Here is a 24,479-nt window from a genome sequence, read left to right on the forward strand (position 1 = left end):
ATGATGGAGATGGTGGTGTTACCAGTGGTGATGGTAACATGCGTTATAGTGCAGTGGGTAAAGATAGAGACCTGGAGTTACACAGAGACCTAAGTTCAAATTCCAGCTCCACCACTTACTCACTGCATTATCTTAGGCAAGTTTCCCTGAGCCTCAGTTGCCTCATCTGTGAAATGGGAATAATAGCTCCCTCAAGGTGGTGTTGAGAAGAGAAACATGCATGTCTATTTCTTAGCACAGTACCTGGCACTTGATAAACAGTGGTTACCATGGAGAAGGGTGGTGCTGGCAGCAGCGGGAGTGACAGTGGCAAAGATGGGGTTGGCAGTAGGCGTCAAAGAGGTTTTCCAGGTGAGTCAGCTCCTGATAACACTCCACCCAACTCTTCCAGCAGACACAACCTTCAGAGCCTTCACTTGGAGAGGATATACTTTTTTTAATTTTATTGAAGTATAGTTGATATACAATGTTGTGTTAACTTCTGCTGTACAGCAAAGTGATTCAGTTGTACATATATATATATATTCTTTTTATATTCTTTTCCATTATGGTTTATCACAAGATATTGAATATAGCTCCCTGTGCTATACATAGGACCTTGTAGTTTATCCATCCTGTATATACTAGTTTGCATCTGCTAATCCCAAACTCCCAATCCTTCCCTCCCCCACCCTTGGCAACCACAAGTCTCTTCTGCAGAAGATATCTTTAATTGGCTACACCTAGTCCCAAGTACGCAGGAGGGCCTTCCACGTTCACCACATTGCAAGCGCCACTCACTTAACCATTAACCAAGCTGGCTCTAGCTAAGCTGGGAAACAGACAAAGGTTATCTGTGGAGTTATTGCGTCACTTTCTCACCCCTGGCCCTAGCACCACGTGGCCTTAAGCTGACCCCTAGAATGCTAGGACCATAATCACCCTGCCCCATCTCCTTCCCCCTCCCAGACCCATTGCTTTTACCCTTCCATGTCCAGCCACTTAGGGTTTGGTGACCCCAAAGTTAATAACAATAATAATAGCTTACATGTATCGGATTCGTTTATTTAATCCTCACAACCACCCTGTGAGTTGGGTGCAATTATTAGCCCCATTTTACAGGTGAGGATACTGAGGCTCAGAAAGGTTAAAGTACCTTTTCTGGGTCACACAGCTTATAATCGCAGAGCTGGTACCTGATTTGAGGTATGTTCGATATTGAAGCCCAGGCTGATTCTACCATACGACATATGATGTTGCCTGCCTTTCAAAGACAATCCACAGGAGTGATAGTATTAAACAGCCAGAATGGAGGGTAAATGTTGGAGGAAGAATGCACTTGACTGATTCTCAAGTCCCCCTGGAAAGGGAGCTCTCCACCACCAGCTCCCCTCCAGATATTGACCTGGTAGTACCATGGGCCAATTGTCATGGTCACTATGAATCTCAGAAATGATGTGTCATGTTTTCTAAAACATGCTTTCTGAAAAGACAGACTTTTTTTTTCATTGCAGCATACCCTTTACCCCAGCAGTTCCACTTCTAGAATTTTATCCTTCAGATATGCTTGCACATGTGTGAATGGACATATTTACAAAGTTACTCAGTGTTTTTAATGGCAAAAACTTGGAAGCAACCCAAATGTCTATCACTGGGGAATGGTTAAATAAATTGTGGAATATGCAGATGAGGAAATACTCCCCAGCCATAAAAAAACATTTAAAGTAAGCTCTATCTGCAGGAATACGGAAGAGATGTGTAGGAATGTGTCAGATATGGATCTTTACGATACATTGCTAAGTAAAAAAAAAAATAAGAACAGCATGTATGTTATGTCACCACTTACGTCAGATATGCGGAGGGAGAAGAATAAGTACAGGTGTTTTCTCAGCTATGCATGGATGACCTCTAGAAGGATCTAGAAGAAACAGGTACCACTCGTTGCTTTCAGAAAGGACCTAGGTGGTTGGGAGACAGAAGTGCAACAGGGAATTTTTGCTCTATCCCATTATATATCATCTGAATGTGGGCAGCTATACCGAAATAAATCTATCTATATAAATATGCACACATATATGAATAATCATAAGGGAATGTTCATGGTCCATTAAAAAAAAGTCCCTGGACATGGCAGCAGAGACCTTGAATTTGATTATTGTTTCTGACACCTTGGGAAAGCTACTGGAGGTTTCTGAATCTAGGTTTTCTGAATTATAAGGGGGATGGTGGAGAGAGTGATAACTACTTCCCAGGGATGTTGAGAAGACAAAGAGGCAAAATGTATTTGATTCTTCATTCTCCAGATATTTGTTGAGCACTTACTCTGGGCCAGGCCCTGGGGTCTGGGCTCAAAACTATGTATTAACAAGGTGTGTCCAGGAGCTATGCTCTCCCATCATGCATCATGGGATTACAGGCTAGTGGGAAGATGGGCATGAAATCAATATGTAGCTACGCAGTCGCCTGTTGTCAGAAATACCGAAGCAAGACAGAGCTCTGTGAGAGAGAATATTGCAGGAGTTAGAGGAGGCCTTTCTGACACAGTGACACAAGCTCAGACCCACAGGCATTTGCTTGGCCAAGCGAGGAGGGAGAAGCAGTACAGGTGAGAATCCTGAGCCAGAAATAAACTTGGAGAGTTCAAGGAACCAAAAGACAATCAAACTGGCTAGGGAGCAGAGAGCTGGGGGGAGAGCTGGAGGCATAGGGGATGAAAGCATCCCAAGCCTTCAGGGACAGGGGGATGGACTGTGGGGTACCTTCCAGGGGCAGTGGGAAGACATTGGCGGTTCATCCCGAGGCAGAGGCAGTGCAGCGCAGCGGATGAGAGAGCAGGCTCAGGCAACCCGCTTCAAATCCTGGCTATCCCACTTCCTGGCATGTACCCTGGGGCAGCCCTATGCTTCTCAGTAAGGAGGCAAGTAGTGCCTCTGGTACAGTATGTGAGGCTTACGTGCATCCTAGGAGGAGCTCTTAGCTCAGTGCCTGGTGCCTCTCACCATTCAGCAGATGGCTTTGCAGCAGCGGCAGCCATAATAGTAGTTGCAGTACATCTCTGAGAAGCATTCTAGAGCCAGGGTGGGCAAACGATGGCCCCTGGACCAAAGCCCAGCCTACCTCCTATTTTTGTGCTGTCCACAAGCTACGAATGTTTTGATTGATTGATTGATTGATGGCTGAGTTGGGTCTTTGTTGCTGTGCGTGGGCTTTCTCTAGTTACAGCGAGTGGGGCTACTCTTCATTGCGGTGCGCAGGCTTCTCATTGCGGTGGCTTCTCTTGTTGTGGAGCACTGGCTCTAGGCGCGCGGGCTTCAGTAGTTGTGGCGCACAGGCTCAGTAGTTGTGGCGCACGGGCTTAGTTGCTCCGCGGCATGTGGGATCTTCCCAGACCAGGGCTTGAACCCGTGTCCCCTGCATTGGCAGGCGGATTCTTAACCACTGCGCCACCAGGGAAGTCCCTGAGAATGGTGTTAACATTTTTAAATTAGTTTAACAAAAGAATAGTAATAATAATTCATGACACATGAAAGGTTTATGAAATTTACATTTTAGCACCTATAAATAAAGTTTTATCAAGACACAGCCAACCGCATTCCTTTACGTATCATCTATGGCTATTGCTATGCGCCAACAGCATAATTCAGTAGCTGAAACAGAGACCTACGGCCTGCAAAGCCTAGGATATTTACTATCTGGCCCTTTACAGAAAAATTTTCCCAACCCCTGCTCTAGAAATTGGATCAGAGAAGCTCAAAGATACAAGGAGGAAAACCGGTTAGGAGGCTCTTATAGAGTCTGAGCAAGAGGTAATGGTGAACAGGAGAGAAGGAGAGAGCCGGGAGAGGGGTTCTGGAGAAGTGTTTTTGAAAATTAAGAAGGACTTACAAATGTTGGGCCTTGCCAATCTTTCCTACATTGGCCATAGTCGTGACTACTTCTATCTATAAGATTTAAGAAGCTTTTGTGGTTTTGACATCAGGTCCAGCATTCTATAATTCTGGGACACTTTATGATAACTGCAGAGGATGATTTCAGGGTCCGGGTGACTGACAAGCTGGTGGCGTCACAGATGTATAATGCTGGCATCCTCTGAGCAAGCCCAGTGCTGGGGGGTATAAATAGAAGCCAGCAGTCATCAGGAAGTATTTCTGGGGCTGAGGTCATCCTCCCCTCACACTATCATGGCAGGACCAGGCAAGTGCTGGGTCCACAACTGCACCCAAACAAACACGAGATAGGAGAACGTGATGGATTGGAGAAGGGACCAAAAAGTCGGCTGGAGAATAACACCTGTGAAAAAGGTAAAGCAATTGGATAATTACGGATTATCCAATAATGGTAGGTAATAGGTATTAGACATCTATGATGCCCCAGGTGTTGCTGTCAGCTCTTTATGCGAATTGTTTCATTTAATCCTCACAGTCAACGTTACATGGTAGCTACCACCATTATCTCCATTTTACAGATGGGGACAAAGAGACAGAGAAGGGTAACTTGCCCAAGACAGTAGGAACTCGTGCGTGGAGGAGTCAGGATTCCATTCCAGGAGATGTGGGTCCTTACCTGCACCCAGTGTGCTCCTGTACTTAACCTCTGTGCTTCACTATTCTCTGTTCCAGCCCTCAGGGAGGTGAAGACTGAGGGTCACTTAGGAACCACATTTAGGGCCCTTCTGTTATTTCCCCTCACAACTCCCAGGGAGTATAATAGGTTGTCTACAAGACAGCATTTATTATATTATGATCGAGTCATTGTTTTCTTGAAGTCATGTGTGGCTATCAATCCTCGTTCATCAGCCTGCAATGCCACCCCACCACCACACACACATGCACACACACACACGCACACACACGTGCACACACACACACACGCACATGCTTAATGCAGTCTCATCAAGGATGGATTAGGATTTCCAGTGAGCTTTTTTACAAGCTGCAGGTGATTCTCAAAGCACCCAGATCATGCCTGTGGGCTGTGGACAGGAGGCCACCACCAGATACACAGCTCAGGCCCTGTCCAGCTCTCCCGGCCGTATCACCAGGACAGTTCTTCCACTTAAAACCCAACCAAGTGGTGCAGGCATGCCTATCTGCCTAAGAAACAGAAGTTAGACCTACAGTCAACAGCAACGATAATTATAACTGCCAATTATTAAAACCATGTGCCTTCAATTTAATCTTCTCAACAACCTGTGGGTTGAAGAAACTGGGTGGGGGTTTTTATCTCTGTGTTACTTACAAAGGAAACAGAGGGTCAGAGAGTTGAAGTTCTTGCCACAGATCCTCAGGGAGAAAACGTCTGAGTCGGTATCCACACTCAGGACGGCCTGACTCTGGACCCCTGCCCCAAACTGTGAGGCCACAGCAACTCCAGGAAGGAATGAATAAGGAGCAGCTCAGTTCAGCAGATAGTTATCGATCACATACCACGTGCCCAGTACTGTATTAAGTCTTGGAGATGCAATAAGACAGAAATGATCCCTGCCTAATCGAATTTAGAGTCCAATGAATACAACTACAGAATTTATTCATTTAACCAATATTCATTGAGAGTCATTCTGCCAGAGCCAGATACAATTCTAAGTGTTTGAAGATGTGGCAATGAACAGAAAAGGCAGGGATGCTGTCTTCAGAATGTTAGGACATTTTAAAACAATGTAATGGAGCATTTTAGGCAGTGGAGAAGTTGGAAGGGGAAACAAGTCTTATACTCAGCCCCAGCTGGGATGTGACTTCCCAGCCCTCTAGGGAGCCATCTAGCTGTCGGTGGGACGTCTGGGCTGCCGAGAGGGCGGTCACCCACCCAGGCACTTCCCAGCGTCACATCCCAGGAGGGGGTCTGAGAGAGGCTGGCTGGTTTCTAGCACTGGGTAGCTAATCCCAGTTGTGCCGGATCCCCTGGGGCTCTCCAATTATTATAAGAGGTGTCATGAAGTTCTCCTCACAAATGCTCCAGGAGAGATGATTTTTAATTCACTTTCATTTAAAGAATGACTATGCTGGCAAACAACATTCTGTCATGGAGGGGCAGAAGGGGGCTCCCAGACAGGGAGGGCCACGATGTTAATTGCCTGCTCCAAAATGTCTGGGAATAAAAGAGGTGTTTTTAATTAAGTGCCTTCGAAGTGGAGGCAGAGAGGGGAGACGTGGTTGGAAATTTTCAAATGAAACAAAGCAGGTTTCTCCTCTGCAGTCTGGGGAGGGTACACTACCACCACACTCCCCAGAGCTCGTGGCAACTGTGCTTGGAGGGTCTCCATAACTGGACCACTGCCATGAGGATACGTTTTATCAGAATCTGGGTTAGGGTAGAGGTGGCACATTGAATTTACAAGCCCCAGTGACCATCTCCTTCAGGCTGGGATTGAGACCTCAGAGGACTCCGCAAGTAAACACTGGTCCCAGGTGCGCCAAGCCTGCACGGCTTCCCTCCTGCTGAGGGGCACACGTCCCAAGGCAATGTGAAGTTTCCTCTTTAAAGTGAGTCCGTGTGGAGGAAAGTACTCCATATATAAAGAAGCAGGTGGTCCTACATGACAAACTCAGACTGGTGCTGGATAAATGGTTGAAGTTTGGAAACCCTGATTTGGTCCATCCCCATCTTTCCTGAGTTTGAGATGCAGAAACTGAGGCTCAGAAAGTGGAAATGAATTGCCCAAGGACACACAGCAGTATGCTTCTCCTGACCTCTTCTTCAGTGCTCTTTCACATCTACCACACAGGAAGTTTCAGACTTTCATGAAAGAAGTGGGATTCAAGCTCGCAAGATAAGCTCAGAAGCCCTGTGTCAATGAGGGCAGAAGGAAATGCTTCCTTTATTTCTCTAAAAGGGAATGAATCAAGACCCTTTAAAGATCCAGGGACATTGAAGGTAAGTCTTCCAGTCAGGATGTCCCCACAGCACCCAATTCCCTTCATAAGAGCAGCTGAGCATCCTTTATAAGGCAATAACAGTATATTCACCATCATGGAGACCTAAAGTGTTCATGATAATCCTATGAAAATGGCTTTAAAATCCCATCACTTAGTAATTCTTCTTCTGGGAAGATGGAGTAGACATACTTTTCCCTATTCCTCCTGCAAAGTACAACTAAAATCCCTGGACATTGCAAGCAAAACCACTTACAAACATACAAAGACTCTGAAAGGTGGAGAGAAGAAAGCAGACCAATTAGGAACCTCTGGATCTGAGGAACGGCACAACAGTGATTTCCCTGGGTTTTCTTTTGCTTCATACACCCCAGAGTTGAAGCTGACAAAGCCAGCAACCTACAAACACCAACAGGTGCTGACAAAAAAGCCCCAGTGAAACTCAACCAAAGCCTGCTTTCTCTAGTTACAGGACAAGGAAAGGAACAGAGTAGCAAGACAGAAAATTTTAAGACAACATCTGTACTCCAGCCAAACACCACAGAAAAAACTGTGACCCAGCCCCACTCACACCTGCAAAGGCCAAGTGAGGAGCCCAGACTTCCACCCTGGTGTGGCTGTAATGAGGTGCCACACACACCCACTAGGGTCATGTCAGAGAAGGCCAAGAGGGTAGCCAGGACTCTCATCACCACTGGTCTCAGTGGAGATCATGTAGGAACCTGGACCTCCACCTTCACCCAACAATAATGAGGTGTCTCTCCTCTCCCTGTAGGGTGGTGTCAGTGGAGACCACATGGGAAACTGAAATACCAACCCCTGCCCAACAGTGATGAGGAATCCCCCTCTCAGGTACCAACAGAGGTCAGGTGGGAAACCTGGACTTCTATCCCCATTTGGCAGAAACAAGACAGAGCTGCTCTCCTTTCCTATGCCAGAGTGATATCAGTGAAAGCCAGCTAAAACATAAGGTTTAAATAATACCCAGAGTCTCACAATATAACATGAATATGTCCATGTTTCAGTCTAAAATCATATGCCATACCAAGAACCAGGAAGATCTCCAACTGAATGAAACAAGACAATCAAGAAGCACCAATGCCAAGATGACAGAACTACATTAGAATTACCTGACACAGACTTTAAAGCAGTCATGATAAAAATGATTCCAAGAATCAAATGAACATGCTTCAAATGAAAAAATTAAAATCCTCGTCAAAGACACAGAAAGTCTCAGCAAAGAAATAGAAGATATAAAGGAAAAGCAAATGGAAATTTTCGACCTGAAAAATACAATATCCAAAAGAAAAGCTTCAGAGGATGGACTCAACAGAATAATGGAGGGAACAGAGGAAAGAAACAGTGAATTCAGAGATAAAGCAATAGAAGTCACCCAATCTGAACAACAGAAAATAAATAGACTGAAAAAAAAAAAAAAAGAGCAGAGCCTCACAGAAATGTGGGACCATAACAAAAGATCTAACATTTGTGTCATTGGAGTCCCAGAAGGACAGGCGAAAGAAGACAAGGATGAAAGATTATCAAAGAAATAATGGCCAAAAACATCCCAAATTTCATAAGAAACATAAAACTACAGATTTAAGAAGCTGAGTGAAACCCTAACAGGTTAATCACGTATGTACCAAAAAAGGAACTACAAAATCTGTAAAGCAAAAACTGATAGAATGGAAAGAAGAACCAGACAAATTCACAATTACACTTGGAAATTTCAATAGCCTTCTCTCAACTGATAAAACAACTAGACAAAAATTAGCAAGGGTATAAAACTCAACAACACCATCAACCAACAAGATCTAATAGACATTTATAGAACACTCTGCACAATAACAGAGGAATACACATTCTTTTCAAGTGTCCACAGAACATATACCAAGATAAACTATATACTGGGCCTTCCAAGCTCAGTGGTTATCAGCAGAATTCACTTCCTTGTGGTTGCAGGACTGAGGTCCCCATTGTCTTAACTGTCAGCCAGGGACTGATCTCAACTTCTAGAGGTGGCTCTTAGGTCCTTGCCACATGGCTTCTCCATCTCAGCAGCAGAGAATCATCCTTGTGTAAAATCTTTCTCACACTGAATGTCTCTGACTTCCTCAACAAAACCTGCTTTCACAGAGCTCATAAGATTAGATCAAGCCTATCCAGAAATCTTCATAATTTCCAGATTTTAAGGCCAACTGATTTGAGACTTTAATTATGTCTGCAAAATTCTTTCACAGCAGTACCTTGGTTAGTGCTCATTTGAATAAGCAGGGGCTGGGAATCTTGAAGGCCATCATAGAATTCTACTAGCCCATATTCCATGTTAGGTAAGAGAGGAGGACACAGAGATGACTGGTAAAATACCCATCCTCAAGGGATTACAGTCAAGTGAATGTAGCAAATACAAAGAAGTGATTCAACTACAGGGCAGTAATTGCTAATTCAAAGAAAGTTCAATATTTTGTAGGAATTCCGAGGAGGCATTAACTCTTTTGGGAAGAGTGCAGGAAAGCTTCCCAAAGGGAGTGACACTTGATCCGAGTCTTGAAGCACAGAGGAGGAGGGAAGGCATTCCAAGTAGAGGGTGCACCATTTACAAAGATAGGAAAGACCACAGCAAATTTAGAGAATGACAAGTTATCCACTGATGCTGAATCTTAGAGGACAGGTTTTAAACGATGCATGGATGCAGCATTAAATAACACTGACTGGGAAAGAAAGTCATTCCTTTGCAATTCTCTTTCTACCCTTTCAATTAGCTCAAGAAAAAGTTATCAGTTTGGTGTTAGCCTGTCGTTAACACCTTTCTAACATCTTTACCCTCTGGCTCCACCTTCTGAAAACGAAAGTATCTAGCTAGCTTAATAGCACTGTTTCTTTCTGTGGATTATTTTTACTGCTACCTTTCATTTGTTACAATCAGTATTGGTTTTTCTTTTTCCATTGTGATAAAAAGATTATTATTATTATTACCATTATCATTATTATTATTAAGTACAAACATTTAAGTTTTGAATGTAAATCAGTGTAAATTGAAATGTTAAATAAATATATTACAGGTGGTACATATGCCTCTGGGGCAAAAATTGTGAAGGTGGTTTGCAAATGAGTTAATTTGGGACACAAAGGTGTAATAAGAAGCAGGCAGGATTTGCAGTCAGTCAAACTTGGGTTCAAGTTCGACTCCTCTGTGGGTCTTAGTTTTCCGCCACAAATTAAGGAAATGATACACTTACTTAGAAGGCTGTGAAGATTAAGTGAAACCAGGTGTAAGAAGCATCTTCTAGGTGGCCTTGTGCATGGTAGGCATTTGGAGTTCCCATCACAGTGCATATCTCTGAAGAATGGAAACCGGTTTTTGGCAACACCAAACAGGAACTTAACTCTAGCACCTACTGAGTATCTGTGCTTGGTAATTATTACATAAGAGTATTCATCTGCTTAGGATCTGGGACCTGTACATGTGTGTGCGTGCGGGGGGGGGGGGGTGTCCTTAGGCTAAATTCAGCTGTTTTGTGAAAAACAACTGATATCAGGAAAAGCATTTGACTCAGAGGAGGGCCAGCCCAGGCATCATGGACCAGCAGTCCCTCCACCCCTTGTCTGGCTTTCTCTATGATCTCAGAATGCTACATCCCACAGAGATCAGTGGGAAGTTCATCTGGAATATTCAGATATATGTGCAAATGAAAACACAAGGAAAATACCTCCCACTTCAGTCATCTATTGCTGTGTAATAAACTACCCTAAAACTTGGTGGTGTTGAACAACTATTATTTTATTACCATCGCTCATGATTCTGGGGGTTGACTGGGTTAAACTGAGAGGCTCTTCTGCTCTATGTGATGTCAACTGGGGCTGCAGTCAACTGGGAGGTGAATTAGTTTGGAGCTCCCAAGATGGCTCACTCACACAGCTAAAGTCTGACTGGGAGTCAGCCAGAAACCAGCTGGGGCTGTTGTCTGTAGCATCTTGATTTTCCTCCATGTGGCCTCCCCAAGAAGCTTGGGCTTCTCACCACATGGCAGCAGAATTCCAAGAGGAAGGAAGCAGAAAATGCCAGTCTCTTAAGGCCTGGGCTCACATGTCTCAGAATACCACTTTCACAGCATCAAAGCAATCACAGGACTAGTCCAGATTCAAGGGGAGAGGAGATAAATGCCACCTCTTAATGGCGAAGTCTCTTTCATACAGTGAGGGAAAGGATTGACTGCAGCCATCTTGGGAGACCATGTACCACGCCTCCTGAAGCTTTCACTTATTGCAAAGGGTTTCCACTCTAGAATTATGTGTATATTTCAACCCAGTGATTAGTTATCAAGGAATTTATCATAAGGAAGTCATCTTGGATGGTTCAAAAAATTTGACGTAAAGTTTTCCATTGCTAACGTTTCTCATGCTAGGAATCCAAATGAGGACTAACCACCCACAGTGTCTCACCAGACACAGATCCTATGCATCATAGAAATTGAAGACTTGACCCCAGGAACTGATGTTCTTAGCTAAGGTCATTTGAGGTAAACAGAAGATGTGTATACTCTTGAAAAGCATTGACTCCCTAGAACTGTATAAGCCCTGACAAGAAGTGCACTGCATTCATTCATTCATTCAGCAATCATTTGTGGTGCACCTGTGATATGCCATGTTGGTTTAAACATAGGGATACAGCAGCAATGAACGAAACAAAGTACCTGGCTGCAGGAACTTTACCTTCTAGTGGGGAGACAACCAAATAAATGCATAAGTACATATAAAATGTCATATGATAAAAAGACCTTGTTGAGTGATAATTCTCTTCCAAGGTTCTGCAAGAAAGGAGAGACAACATCTGATAGGAGCCACGTTTAAACCCCTTTTGGTAAAATAGCAAATGATGAAGAAGGGGCATAGAAATAGCACTGGCCTTGCAGTTACAAGACGGATTTATATAGTGGTTCAGAATTTAGTTTGTGAACTTGAACTAATGACTGTAACCTTTATAAGCCTCGGTAACCTTCTCTGTAAAATGGGAACAATAGTCCCAGTTCTGCTTTCCTTACAGAGATGATACAAGGACTAAACCAGACTGTAAAATCAAACAAATAATAAGGTCTGAGTTTTCCCCATTTGGTAAATTTTTAGCTCTACTCTCCAAGCAGGATCAAGTCACTGCCAAGCCAAGCTCCTGCTGTAAACTTGAAAACATCAAGTACCAGCTCCGATGCTACCAGTGCCATGGGATTGATCTCAGGGCATGAGACATTTTATTCTCAAGCCATGGTGGGGGGTGAGGTGGGGGATGCAGACATGGAAGGAGACAGCCTCTGTCTAGCGCACTTCCTTTCTTCCTTTCGCTTGCAGGTATTGAGTAAAGCAATCTGAATGTTCTGAAAGGTCATCCTCTGTCTCGCTTTGTTGTAAGACGTGTCAGTAGTGGCCATTCCATGCTACAGTTGGTAAATTGATATGTAATAGTTTTCATTTCTCTTAAGAGTCTTATAGTGGAAAAAGTAAATAAATGTAACGTGGAAAGATCCATACCAAAATTATAAGCAGTACCTGGTTGGACTGCTGATGCTTTCTTTTTCTTGCTTGCTTCTCTGTGTTTTGTGTTTTCGTTTTTCATTCATTTAGAAAAATACTTATCTAGCATGTGCATGCAGGGATCAGATAGCTGGGTGGGATGACCCCACGATTCCCATCTCAATTCCAAATCTTTGCTGCTCCCCTACGTCTCTTTTGAGTTTACACGCCAGTGTGGATTCGTTGTCGTTAGATTAGGGGCCCCATCAGGGCAATGTTGCTTTTTATTTCTTCTCCTCCTGACATTTCTAAACTTGCAAGACTTTTAGCCAGGCCTAGTTCTCACCAAATCACGAACAGAAGCCGTTTCCTCCCCGCTAGGCCTCTATAAATCACTGTGATAGACTCCTGTCTTTCCTTGGTTTTGAAGCCACCAGAAAAAGATTTGAATCCAGATTCTTCTACTTATTGGCTGAGCAACTTTGAAGAAGCTTCTTAACCTCTCTGAACTGCAGTTTTGTCATCTGTAAAATGGGAGAAACAATACCTGAAGGGAAGGTGGTTGTAAGCATTTGACAAGATGATGGGTAAGAAGGGCTGGCACATAATAAAGGCTCAAAAGGTAATTGCTGTTAATAAAAAGTAGTCTTGGGAAGCCCTAGAGGCTGTTCTAGGCTGAGGGTGGAGCTTGGGTTGTTAATAAAAGGCAGAATTGTACAATCATTAAGAACTCTGGCTCTGGCCTCTAAAGAACCCAGTTTAAATCTTTGCTCCCTGCATTTGCCCTGGGCAACTTACTACATTTCTAAGAGGCTTGGCTTCCTCACCTGTAAAATGCACATAACAATAACTTACCATAACAGTGTTTCTCAAAATGTTATCCAGGGATCCTGGGGGCCCCCAAGACCCTTCCAGGGGTCTTCAAAGTAAAATTTACTTTGGTGATAGGGCTAAAACATTACTTGCCCTTTTCACTCTTATTTTTTCTCAAGTATACAGTAGTTTTCCAGAGGCTACATGACATGTCATAGTATCATTGCTCCCATGACTAACAGAAAGTGTGTTTGTAAATTCCTGTGCTTTCATTTTTTTTTTCAGTTCAATTTCTAACATGGTAGATATCAAGATGTATGTAACTCATGTAAACAAAAGCTACTCGGGGTCCTCAATAATTTTAAGAGTCTAAAGGGACCTAAGACAAAACACTTGGAGAATCGTTGCCTGTTAGGGTTGTTGTAAAGATTAAGTACTGTACACCTGAGACTAATACAATGTTGTAAGTCAACTATACTTTAGTAAAAAAAAAAAAAGATTAAGTAGCTACTGGTATATGTACACAAAGCACTCAATAAGCATTATCCCTATAATTATTGGTTCCAAATCTCCTGGATCATATCAGATAAGGGTCTGTCTACTCCACCTATACATAAAGCAAACTGAAATCATAGCACTTGATGCAAAAGTCACCCTTGTTTTATCCCCTCCTGTTTGTTTATATAGTGAAGGTTCAGTCCATGCTAAACTTTGAACAATTTAAAGATACTGCAGTCATCAAAGGCCCCCCACTTGAGATCCAAGTGCCCTGAAGACATGAGAACTCAGTGGACAGTCCAGAGGGTTTACCCTGCTTGGCTCAACCCTGACCCTTCCATCCTATTACTCGCTGGCCCAGCCAGAAGTAGGTGGTACTGAGGCGGAGGCGGAGGAAATCTGGCTTATAGGACCCCCTCCTAAGTGGTTGACCAGCAAAAGGAGGTGCCGCCTCAAAACAGGAATAGCTTCCTTAAGGTTTCAGTAATTTCCATGGAAACAAACTAAGAACCGTAGTTATTTTCAAGGGAAGGTGGGGAAACGGTGGGATGACCTGGAAGAGTCAAGAGTAAGCGATATAAAAATATTAGAGTTGCGGGGGGAGGGGTCTTTTTCTTTCACTCTTCAGACACAGCCTTGAGGGAAGAACAAAAAATCGGCATCCCTAAATTCCGATATTGATGGCAAGTAGATTAGGATTTTAGACGGTAGGTATCAAATGAGTTTGAGAAAGATGCGACACTAACCGGATCATAGTCATACAGGAAGTTCTTAACGGAATCCTTTAAGAGCCGGCCAGGGCAGTTCGCCTCTCAGGTAGGAGAGCACCTCGCGAGAGACCCCCTTCCAAGGCCAGGACCTAGTTTTATGCACCGTTAACTAACAAACAAACAAGCCCTACCTCAGCAATAACGGAACAAACAGGTGCAAGCCAGTAAGAAAGTTTTGCATATGAGCTATTTTTATTTTTATTGCAGAAATTTCTGGGGACCCAAAGAAGGGGTTCTGTCAGAGAAATTGGAGACCTAGGAGAGACCCTAGGAAAACTTTGTAGCTACTTTCTTCTCCTCATCCTAGGAAACGAAAATGCCAAAAGGTCTCCAGGTGCGTTGGCCTCGCAGTCGGCCCCAGAGCCAGCCGTTTTCACCCCAGTCCCCGTCCTCGCCTCCAGCCACTCCGCCGTACACGGCCACCTGTTGCTGCCCTCGCGCCCACAGCCGCGTCGCAAGCCGCCGCTAGAGTTCGTTCTAATTCCCCGGAGCAAAGGCTGTGGCCAGGAAGCCCCGACACTCCGCTCCTGCTCATCTTCAGGGCAGGCGGGGACTCCGCTGAGCCCCCCAGCCCCAGGCCCCCTTTGTCTCCTCGCTGCGCTCGGACGTCAAAAGTGGACCCCAGACCGTATCCCCTTGCCCCCGCTTGGCTCGTGCGCGCTCGCGCTCAGCTCACACCTGGGAGATGCTAACGCGCCGAGATGCCCACGGAGGAGAAACTGGTCCACCCGGGCAGGAGCGGGCGGCGCAGACAGGTTGCACTCCGTGAGATTCCAAAGCGTCCCCTGAATCCCAGATCCCTTAGAGCTCCGTAGCTGAGCGCTGTTGCAGGAACGCCGCGCCCAAAACGCAAGCTCACGGTTGCCGAGGCCGCAGGCGAAGAGCAGCGAGATCCTGACTCGCCTTTGCTCTCAGGCGCCGGAGGGGATCCAGGGGGCGGCGGCGGTTAGGGATGCCCTCCCGCCCGGAACGCGGGAGTCCCAATTCCGAAAGAGACCCGCCTCGCTTCCGAGGGACTTCCCTGCGAGCGCCGCAGGGGTGTGCATTTCTCGAAGTCTGAGAATCCCGGCGAAAGCTGGCCCGACAAGAGTTGAAGTCAGCTCCCGGGGTGTCTGTTTGTTTATTGGCTCTTAAGGGAAAAGTTTGAGGATGTTGAACCAACCTCAGACCTGGCGCAAGCGGAAATCTCAGAATCTCTCCAGCAAAAGTCATCTAATTTCGACTCGTTATATAAGTGGGGGGCTCTTTCTTACCCTCCCTACCCCAAGCCCTCTCATTACTATTCCAGGAGTTAAATGTGTCTCGCTTAAAAAAAAAAAAAAAATTTTTTTAAGTTATTATTATTTCTTTGAGTCCGAAGGCGGGAGAAAGAGCAGGCAGAGCCGGGGGGCGCGCGGCAGCCCCACCCTCGCGCTGCCCCGTGGGCTGCGGCAGGAACGCGGGATCCCGGGTGCCGCCGGCTCGGGGCGAGCAGCCGAGCCCCGCGGTCCCTCCGTCTGCCACTCCACGTGGTCAAGATCAACAGTTTGTTGAGCTCATCAGTGACACCTTGAACTTTTCATAAAGAAAATGGGTATTGCACCGGGAGGGTTCGGCCGCGGCCGCCGCGCCGGGTCCTGCTTAATATTCAATGATCTCGCTCGCGCCTCCCCCTCCTCCCCTCGCAGAAATTCCACCGAGTCCGTTACTGGGCTCAGACTTTTAAGTTAATTTACTGCCCTCCCCCCAACCTTGGCTAGTAACCAGCGCCTTTAGGGCTAGCTTCCCCCCCAGCTCCCGCCTGAAAATGACATTTCGCCGGCGTCTCCGGAGGGGGCTGAATTTCACTTTGTAACTTTCTGCGGAACCCGAGCCCGGGTGGCAGCTCGGGTGGTGGTATCGTATGCAAATACGCATGCTGACGTTACAGATCATGTGGGTTTTGGCGTAGATTCCCCACTGATCGAGACATTTTTTTCCCCTTTTTTTTTTTTCCTTCTTTTTTTTTTCTTTTTTTTTTTTTTCTTTCTTTCTAAAAATTTTGGCCACTGTTCTCCGAACGGGGGCTTCTTCTGTCTGTCTGTCTGGCAGGCTGGCTTTCCCCCTCTTTCCCACGGAGCCCGAGCCGGGCGCCCGGTGGGGAGTGGGGAGTAGGTGGGGGGAGCCAGCAGAGTTCCATTTTGGAACGCCCGTGCCGCGTCTCCGCGTTCCCAGCCCGGGTCTCCGCGTTCCCAGCCCCGGCGCAGGTAAGAAACTTCGCCCCGGCGCGGAGCACCTCCCGCCCGGCGCCGCCGGCCCCAAGCCCCGCACGCCGGGCACCGGCCACTCCAGCCCAACTTTCCCACCGCTGCCGCCGCCGCCGCCGCCGCCGCGGCTCCCGAAAATGTGTTGTTAATGGGACTTGGCCGGGTTTGCGATTGGAAGGGGGGGGGGGGGCCGGAGGGAGGGTGCAGGCTCTTTTTGCGGGTAGGAGGAGATCAGAGGATCCAGAGGTGGGGGAGATTTTTTTTAAAGAGTTTTGATTACAAGTTTGGATCAATGGGAGGCAGACCGAGGAGGAGGAGGAGGAGGAAAAACATGTCTACGTTTCCCTATGTCGACATAAGCCACAAAAAAATATGGCGTCCGCTTTCGACAGGGCGTTACGTAGACCCGACTCTGTTTTTATTTATTTATTTCGTGGCCGGCTCCCTCCCTTCTCGGCCAAACTGCGGCGCTTTGTGCGAACGGGGCCGGTCCCGCGGGGACTCCACCGGGACGTGGCCCCGGCTCCGCGGGGTCTGGCAGGCGGGGGGCTGCGTGTGTGTGCTCCCCTCCCTCCCCCGCTCTCCCCTCTTCTCCCCTCTCCCGGTGACGATTCGCCGTAATGTGGTGGCAGGAAGCATGACGCCGTGGGTTGAGGCTGCCTCTCCCCTCCGCGCTCCTGCTGGCTGCAGGCTGCAGGCGCGCGGCGCGGGCGGGCGGCCGCCCGAGCTACCTGCCGGGGGCCGGGCCGGAGTGCGGCGCTGTCCCCACGCCCCGCTCAGGTGCCGGGGAGCCCGCGTGGGGAGGGGCGGCGGGGGACCCTGGGGACCCCCGGGGCCGGCTGCCCGCAGCCCGCCTCTGCCCGCCCAAGCCCACGATCGCCCCCCGGAACGGCAGCCGGCGCTTTTCGTCTGCCCCACGAGAGGTTCATCTTTGTTGGTGTTGCGGCTCCTTTGTGGCGTCCCCAGGACTTGGTATCTTCGCCTTTGCAAACTTGCCCCTTTCCCAGCCGCTTTGCAGGAGGCTGGGAGAGGAGTGGAAAGTTGGAAACCAGTGAGCATCACAGCACGGTCCCCTCGGCCTCGTCGCTGTGCGGAGCTCGGGAGGCGGCGGCGGAGGACCGGGAGCAGGAGGGTGGTGTGTTAGGCTGCGGAGAAAACTTGCCGGGGAAGCCAAGTTGTGATTTGCTCAGGCTTCCACCTGATGGATCGGCTTCAAAGCCAGTGGGGTCCCTCTGCCTTCAGCTATTGCCGCGATGGCCTTTTGTTTGTCTGGGAGGTGGGGGAGGAGGAAGGTGAGGAAATAATGACTTTCCCTGGACCCCTCCCCTTTGAAAGTGTCGCTGCCCAGCTTGGGCCCCAGGGATCACCAAGTCTCTTCAGGCCCTAGAGTTCTGCCCTACCTGCTCCCTGATGATCGCCTTCTGTCTCCAAGTTAGCAGCTCCCCAAGTCTGAGGCAGGCCCAGTTGGGCAGGATTTGGGGAGCAGGCATCCCTCCCCTTCATCCCTTGGGTCGCTCAGGCCTCCCACAGTTACCCTCTTAAAACACACACATACACACACACACACACTCACACACACACTCTCACTCCTTTATGTAGAGCAGAAATTAATGCCTGTTGAAGTGAAGAGAGTAAGGTTCAGAGAGCTCTTCAAGATTTCCGTCAAAAGGGGATTTTCTATTTATGAGGGCAGTTAGTTAAAGAACTTGAGTCCCGGGGCAGTAATGTCAAAAAGCATTTAGATGACAACCAAGTGGAATAAATATCTTGTAAAATGGCATGTTTAATGGTAAAAATAGATGAATGGAGCCGTCAAGTGCTTGAATGGGACTAACATAACGGTTTAAGTTTAAAGGGAAAGTTATATAAAGCTGTATACACATCTTCTTTTAAGGCCAAAGGGGGGAAATCTACAAGCTAGACTGAAATGTGTCACCGACAGTGACTGGATCCGCGATCTGTGGGAATATCATTGCTGTTTAAACACTCTGCTTTGTGATTGTTCTCACGTGCACGCGTACCTTCCGGCCAGGTTTGGTGTCAACTAAGGATCCACTTGAAGTTAATAGCTTTTAAGGGGAAAATTTGGAGGCCAGCGTTCTGGGGTAAATCGGATATATTAGCTAATCCTCGTTTAAAAGAAAAAATCAAAATACCACAAATGTTCGTTGGCACTCAAGGAAAGTATTCTCCCAATGTAAATGCAGTGTACCTTGACATGCCAAAAGGCAACCCCACCCCAAGCGTCCCATCCACATAAGGACCATGTGATTCAGTGGGAGGCCATGCATTTGACAAAAAGAATAATGATGGTGTTTGATAACAATTGCTAACACTGTTTCAGTATGCCGGGCATAATGCTATATATTTTACATGCTTTATCATTTAATTCTCACCATAACCCTATGAGATAAATACTATTATTATCCCAAGTTTAGTGTGGAAGAAACTGAAGCTCAGAGAGGTGAAACAAACTTACCCAAAGCCGCTTGGCAAAAATCAAATTCCATGTTTGAAGCCAAGCCTTGCAACACTCCAGTATAGCAGCTCCCCAGATATGGGACGTTGTAGTTAGAATGAAAAGTAAAGGCAGAAAAGAGGGAAGGGTGACCATGGCCCAGTGGTCCGAACTCAGGAATTTTCCTAGTTTTCATCTCTTAATTCATTTATTTAGCAGCTGTGTGTTGATTTATTTGTTCATTCCGCAACTGTAGTATTCATCACACTAATAAAAGCCTAGAGTCATTAAGCAATTTTATATGCCAGAGACCATTCTAAGTGCTTAGGATTAAACTATTTTGTCTTCGTGACAACCCTGCGGGGTAAAGTACTGTCATCCTCTCCTTTTTATAGATGAGGAAACGGGCACGGAGAGGTTCTCTAACTTGCTCAAGACCAAACAGCTAGCAAGCAGAGTGCCAGACCCCAGAACTTGCACACTCCACGTGTGCAGACAATGCACTGCTCCAGACATTAATAGAGGTGCTGCTGAGATACAGCATCTATCTAACCTCGATGCAAAGCACTGCTGCAGACACCATGGACATGTTAGTGAGACCAAGACCCCTTACCCTCTAGGAATTTGAGCAGCCAGCAGGCCAAATAAAGCAGGATGAAATAGGTGCTAGAATTGAGAAAAGTAACTACTGTGGAAGTACAATGAAGGGCGCAGTTCTTGTGTTCTGAGGGACCCATGGAGGATTTTCCAGAGCGGGTAGCATCAGAACTGACCCATGACTGAGGAGGAGCAATGTCTGACGGTGTGTCGGGTATCATTGCACTCACCTGTTAGCAACAGAAATCCTGCCCACCGGTGACTTAACCAGATGGGGGCTTATTTGTGTCAGACAACAAGAAAGTGGGTGGGACAATGCCTCAGCTGTACCACTGGGGACCCGGGCTCTGTCTTTCTACTCTGCCACGCTTAGAGTATAGGCCTTTGAGCCCAGGTCTATCATCTCGTGGTAGGAAGGTGGCTGCTGCATCTCCAGACCTCACATCTGCATTCCAGGAAAGGGGAAGTAGGATGAGGGAGGCACAAAGAGCATTTACCTAGTGCGGCTTTACTGTTACATTTGGAAAGGGACACCCCTCTCAGGGACTTCTGTCCTTAGCTCAACCAGAACTGTGCCACGTGGCCACCCAACCCTACCAGGAAGGGGCAATACCGTGTTTTTAGTTAGGCACATCACTGCCACGAGCAAACTGGGGTTCAGCTTGTAAGGCAGAAGGGGTGAATGGAGAAATGGTTGTTGAGTTGGCAGATAAAGCGTTAGTGGCCTCAGGGGAGAAGAGGAGGTTATTCCTGATGAAGTTAAAATTGCGTCCTGAGAGCTGTGTGTATTCTGGGGAGATGGAGAGGGGGATGCAGGGAAGGTTGTGCAAAGAGATGACGCCACACTTGGGGATGGACGTGGAGGAGGTTGGCTTTTAATCTGTAGGTACTGGGGAGCCATGGCAGGCTTCTGAGGAGGGAGTGTCAGGCGTTTTAGGAAGGTAAGACTGACAGCAGTGTGCCTTATGGAGATGAATCAGCTTGGTTCTTATTTGAACTAAAATGAGTCCTGGAAAGTTTCAGACCAGGGGACCAGTTCTGCCTTAGGGCAAAAAGAAGACAGCACACTAAGAAAGTGAGGGAGATTTTCTTTTAGGTCCTGCCAATAGGAATCCAAAATTAACCTGATGTTAGTCAGCTGTTACCAGGAAGTAACTAGCTCTCCTTGTGCAGTAACTCAGTGAGTGGAACTGGATACACTGGGAGGGGTACCAGTTTACTCCCCAGACATGACGCTTGCTTTTTTCCTGACCCTTGGACTCCCCAGGCCCCACCTGCAACTCCACCAGTCATCAGCAGAATAATTTTGGTCGTGACCCTTCAGTTTTGCTTTTAAAGGAGGGGATGCTATCAGAGGTCCTCAGAGGGCCTCCGGGCAGGTTCCCCACGCTGGACTCCTCCAGCAAGGACCAACACCCCTGATTCTCTGCTCAGTTAATAGCTTTATGATTTGGGGCTATTACATACCTCTTTAAATCTCAGTTTCCTCATCTCTAAAATGGAGATTCTTCCAGCAGCTGCCTCCTGGGTTGTTGTGAAGCTTAAGAAGAGATTTATAAAAGAGCTTAGCACAGCGCCTAACACGTGGCTTATTCTCAGTAGACGTTACCTGTTATCACCATCATCTCCTCCGCCATCATAATCACTGCCACCACCTCTAGGATGTGACTTTCTTGTTTCCTTGAGGTGCCATGTAATTAACATGCATGGATTCTTATCGTAGATTTCGAGACCCCAACTGTCCCCATCTCATTGCAATTCTCCTCCCTACCCCCCCTCCCCCATACACATATATGCTCATTTGTGGCAAGTCTGAGCAACTACTGACATGGAAATCTCTTCCTGAATATCACAGTGGGACCCTGGTGCAGTGTTCAGGTACTGTAATGTGCTGTGTCATGGTCAAATCCAGACAGCGCAGTTCTGAAAGGATGCTTAACTGCTCACATACCCCTGTGGTAGACAATAAAGTGGGCATTGTTTTTGGTGTTGACAAGGTAGTTTCATTTGTAGTTGAAAAAAAGAAAGTCCTCTGGATTCCCCGCCCCTGCCCTACATCGAACAGGTTGTGATTTTAAGAACATCCACCCCCAATCTGTTTCCTGTTCCTACGCTTGAAGTCATGCACTTAAGAGGGGTTGATTGGCAATGGTGTGTGTGTGTATTTGTGTGTGTGTGTGTGCATGTGTCACACATACGCACATGTAACAAGCCCCCAAGGAGAAAAACAGTCTTGGCAACGGTCCATCACGTTCCACCCAAACTTTAAAATGGAGTCAAAAAAAAGACCAAGAGTCAGTTTTCTTGCTGACACCTCTCCTTACCCCCTGGTGAACAATTTACGTGTTAAAAGCCACAGTTCTGCACACTTTCTTCCTCTTTCTGCCCAGCTCTGGTCCCCTAGTACTAGAAACACTTAGTGGAGATTAAATCTTATTACACAATGTTTCACTGCAACAGTATTTACCACATAAAACCTGCAGTGAATGAAATGCTTGGGCTCTTGATTCATGGGGGATCGATATTAAGGAGTGTGACCCAGGCATTCACTCACTTCGGTTTAAGAGGTTCAGAGTATACTTTAGGGGTGCACAGGCTTCGTTTGGGATGGGAAAATGGGAAGCGTATGCTGGGTTCACTTTCCTGGGTTTAAAGCCACTCTGGGTTCACCAGGCAGGGGGAAACCAGCCAAATCCTGGGAACCATTTGCTGTCAAGCTCCAGGCAGGGAGCGGATTCCTGTGTCTCTGGGGCATTGGAGGGTGGCCGAACTGAATTAGCTCTTTCTCTGGGAGGGAATCCTCCCTGTCGGGGGCCCAGAACAGACTCTGTGGGAGAAAGAAGGAGCCTGCTGTCAAGAAGGGTAGAGAGAAAAAGATGAATGAGATTTTCTGGGCTGGTTGGATGCCTGCAGCTGCAGCTTCTGGGCTCCAAAACATCTGCAGAAAACCAAGGAAGGACCAGAATCTACACGGAGGAGGCCGCATGCGCGCATGCATGGGCTGGGCCAACGTGACGGTTTAAATCAGTGTCGCAGAAAGCCTCAAGGAAAACACTCCTCAGCGGGGCTGACATTTGTGTCCCCCCGACCGCCATCTCCGCCCCGCCACAGACCCCAGCCTTGTCCACTCTGGCTGATGAGATGGAATGAATACAAATCTCCCTGCACACCCAGACACACCACAAACACAGTGCCGCCATCCTCAGAGCAGCAACAACTTCCAAAAACTGAGCACCTACCTTGTGCCAGGTGCCCTGCTGAACGCTCTCTCTCCACTGTGTCCTTCAGTGTGACCCTGAGGAGCACATTGAGAGCCATGGTGGAGCCCCATTTTAAAGACAGGAGACCAAAGCTCAGAGCGGTCAGGCGCTTGCTCAAGGTCACAAAGAGAAGGTGGTCAAGATTCGAACTCAGATCAGTCTGATTCTAAAGCTGATGCCGTTGGTCATCACCGGGTCTTTCTGAAGTCTTCTGGAGGCTCCACCCCAGCCTGCAACAATATGGGGGGAGAAGGGACACTTTTAGAATGAGCTTCTGGACAGTCTGACGGCTTTTCTGCTAAAGGAGTGCAGGGGTGAGTGCACACAGGCATGCGTGTGTGTGTGTGTGTGAGTTTAGTCAAAACAGAAGACAGTTCCAGAGCTGTGCCTGTTATCCTTAGCCCCCCAAACCCCACCCCCAAGACAATTCTCAAGCCTCTATCGGTGTCTCTACCAGAACATTCTCTAGGGGGCATGGCACCCTCTCCACCCTCTCCTCCCTGGCTCTGGCGAGAAAAGGAATCCCAGTGGGCTGAAAGCTGCAGAGTTGGAGACGGTGGGAGGAGAAGCTGGGCGCTACTTTCAAGATGCTGAACAGCCTTGCCAGCCAATGGGGGAAGGAGGCAGAGGAGCAGGCGTCGGGAGGGTGGAGAATGGCTGCATCGCTGTTTTTATACAATAAAAGAGGATCATTGTCACTGGGAGCCCTTGAATCGTAGCACGTCTGCCCGTGGTTCTCTCCAGCTGCAGAGCCATTTAGTTAAGTAGCACACAGAAAACTCCTTTCAGCTGACATTACTTTTCCCGCTGTTTTTAAAATATGAGGCTGGGCTGAACTGCTTGAACGAAAAAGCCACCTCAGGCTCCCTTAGCCCCTGTGTGTACCCGGAGCCCCCATGGAACCTCCCTGGCCTGTGCAGGAGGACTTTTAGAAATTATTTTGCTTTGCATTGCACTCTTGTCTTTTTGGAAACAGCACCTTTAAGGTATTTGTACCCAGCCTGGTCCGAGCTGGATGTCACGGCCACGTTGTTTAGGGTGGGTGGTGGCCCAGAGGGGGTAAGGAGAGGCCAGAGTGACAGGGGCTGGAGGAGGGGAGATATAGACTGACAGCTAGAAGCTGGAAGAAGAGACTGCCCGCCTGGCCAAGAAAGCGAGGGGAAGGGATGCCGTGGCTCTAGGCAGGAGCGGAGGGGAGCAGGGCCTCACCTAACCTGCCCTAACAGAGCCAAGATCGCGTTATCCTGCAGAGCGGCCTGGAATTTAATTGATTCTGAGCAGGCAGTGAATTTCTGCCAGAGCCACACAGCTCAGGAGAGCTGGAAGACTTCACATTGTTTCCAAGAGCAAAGGTTCCTGGGCCCACGGAGCCAAAGAGTAGAAACGGTTTGGATCACTGGTGGGTTAATGGTAGACCCTCCAAAGACGGAGGGCAGGAGTCGACACTGAAATGGGACATGGCCTGACTTTGGCACTTTTAGAAATGGGATTTATGGGTCTCCTGG

The 24,479-nt window shown here is 47.4% G+C and overlaps 1 protein-coding gene across 3 annotated transcripts in view; it reads left to right on the forward strand.

The window, feature by feature from the left end:
- Positions 1-3,050: 3,050 nt before the first annotated feature.
- ZHX2 (zinc fingers and homeoboxes 2) overlaps positions 3,051-24,479 on the forward strand; it is a 186,133-nt gene continuing 164,704 nt past the window's right edge. For all 3 annotated transcript variants that reach the window (XM_082433177.1, XM_082433176.1, XM_082433180.1), the window contains exon 1: positions 3,051-16,659. The gene's annotated coding sequence lies outside the window, so the exon portion shown is untranslated. The remainder of the gene's footprint in view (positions 16,660-24,479) is intronic.

This window comes from Balaenoptera physalus, assembly GCF_965194825.1.
Source record: "Balaenoptera physalus genome assembly, chromosome: 17".
NCBI classification, from domain to species: Eukaryota; Metazoa; Chordata; class Mammalia; order Artiodactyla; family Balaenopteridae; genus Balaenoptera; species Balaenoptera physalus.